Here is a 2,889-nt window from a genome sequence, read left to right on the forward strand (position 1 = left end):
TATGAATAGTAAATATATAATAATTATATTAAATAATAGATTATTATTAGTTTTAGATATTGAGGGTATTTTAGACAGTTTGAGATGTGTATTTAGTATATTATTGAAATGAAAAACTAGATGAGTAGTGTATTAAGTAATATCACGTATTAAGAGATTAGGGGTGTGTATTTAAAATTACTCTTCTTCTTCTTATCTGATTCAGACATCTAAAATTCAAAGCGAATCAAATTTCATGCAATTTCTTTATTTCGGCCAACCTATTAAATATAAATAGAAATAAATTATGTAAAAATAATATAAATTAACAAAGCAAAACATATATTTGAATAATAATAATAATAATAATGTCAAAAAAATGCTCCTACAACATACCTAAACTCATGAGGCTTTCTTGCGCCTCGGCCACGAAATATTTTATTTTAATTTTTTTAGTAAAATGTGGTCATCCATTTATTTAAAACTGAGAAAGATGACAAACCTGTTGTAAAACGGAAATGAAAGAGGTTAAGAAAGGAGAGAAACAACCAAAAGAATGAGGGAATATGTGTATATTATTGAGTAGGGAACCATGTCTTATATAGAGATGTAATCAGTATGTAAATTACATGAATATCCTTAGTAAGCTAATTACAAGAATGCACATTAAATAAACTATTTACAACACTCCCCCTTAGGTATTCTCTGTTATTAGCTTCCTCTGATATGTGCTCCAGTGTTGCCTCGTCAAAACCTTGCTAGGTGATAAAAACCTTATGGGACAAAAACAATCTTTGTCGAAGGAGAAAAGAGTACAACGCACACGTAGCGGTGGTAGTCAGAACCCTTAATTTCAGTGAAGCGGCTTAGTCTGGATCATAAGATGTGAGTTCGTGGGAGATGGATGCATAATAGTTGCTACATCAAAACCTTGCCCGGTAAACCTAGTGGGACAAACCCGTGGTCGAAGGGAAAAGATGAGCAAATGCATATATTTCAAAATAAAGGTATCTTCAAGATGTAATATGAGTAAGGTGACCAATTACATGTGTGCCTCATTAAAACCTTGCCGGGTAACAAAACCCAATGGGACAAAATAACCCTGGACGAAGGACAAAAGAGTACACAATGGTTAAGAGTACGCTTTAGAATACTCCCCCTGAAAACTCTAAGATTATTGTATTCCCTATAGTAAAGACATAACTAGTTGGGAATAAGTCTTGTTTCGGTTTACATAACCCATGTCAACATTTTTAACAAGGCAAACATCATTCCAAGGATCATAGGCGGTTGATCCATTCCATGATGCCTAGGGATAGAATGAGCCATTTTTCATCATACATTTAAAGTAACGGAAAATTGTCTTTTATGCCATTAATGGAGGCAGCGTGTTGGCGCAGAGCTATATCGAACTAACAAATACACATTGGATGAGATATTCGCGGTTTGTGGCATTTAGCCAAGTACAATAATGCGCCTATTGTACTTAGATATGAGTCTTCTGGCCCCAATATCTCTTCATTATAATTTGCACGACAATACAAGTGTCTTTAGACCTCGAACGACTATGGGTGTGCTTAAATACTTTGTTTTATGCTCATAAAAGTATCTTAACATCTTCTAGATATAATTTGATTGATGGACCAAAATTCCATCTGCACTTTGCACGACTTCAGGTCGACAAAATAATATTTGGTCTCTCAAAGTCATTTATCTCAAACTCTGATTTCAGGTGTTTTGTAGTTTCCTTAATCTCTTCAAGAGTATCAATCAAATTCATGTCATTGACATAAATTACCACAAATTACAAACCCAGAATTTGTTTCCTTAAAACACGCATGGGCATAGTCCATTTGTTCATATATCCCACTCCAAACAAATATTCACTTAGACGGTTATACCAACTCCGTCTGGATTGTTTCAATCCATAAAGTGAACTACTCTGACAAAAGGAGAGCATGTTCTGTAGTCTAGAACTATTTGCATCGGTTGTCATAAATCCTTTAGGAACTTGCAAGTATATGTCTGTATTCAAATCCCCATAGAGATAAGTTGTTACCACATTTACAAGCTGTTATTCAGTTTTTTCAGAAACTACCAAACTGATAAGGTAGTAGAACATTATGACGTTCACAAGGCCGGCCCTGAGCATAGGCCCAGCTGGCACAGGCCTAGAGCCCCAACATCTTATGGGACCCCTTAAAAAAAACCCTATTATATATGAAAGAAAAAGAGAGTAGTAAATAACCAATTTTTACATTAATTCTTATGTAGTAATTAACATTTGTGGCTTTAATTCTTTTTCTATTTTTTGAGGAAACATCTTTAGCCTAAGCGCACGAAACTTCTTCTTTTCTTCATTTTTAGGCTTAATCCCAAATTTTCGGCTATAAAATCTCAAACCCAACAAGTATTTACATAAATCATATAATCAATTAATCACTGTTGATTATCTTCACCATCAGCAATTATTATCTTATTGTTCTAGGATATTCTCTACGTGTGCTTTGGCCTTATGCCAATAGGATATGTAGTTAGACTAGATTTATGTATTCATATCCTTACCATATTGGTATTGTGTAATTCCCTATATAAAAGGCTCCTATCAATGAATAAGATGATGATTCTCTTGTTATCTCTTTGTCTCTACACTTTATCCTTCATCACGTTATCATGCACTTTGTTCTAACCCTAGAGCCAAAAGCCCACCATTTTTTTTCTAAACCCTAAAAACCAAAACCCTAAAATAGGGCAGCCTTATTTTTCCCGATTTCCGACCAAAATTCCGACTGTCCTCCACCGGAATTTTATATCCCCAGAAAGCTCTCTCCGTCCCAGATCCAACGCCGCCGGTCTCACCCTGAGAACCGGCCGGAAAGTCTCTGAACCGGCCGCCGGAAGATTCCAGAC

Source organism: Fragaria vesca, linkage group LG6 (assembly GCF_000184155.1).
Source record: "Fragaria vesca subsp. vesca linkage group LG6, FraVesHawaii_1.0, whole genome shotgun sequence".
Lineage (NCBI taxonomy): Eukaryota > Viridiplantae > Streptophyta > Magnoliopsida > Rosales > Rosaceae > Fragaria > Fragaria vesca.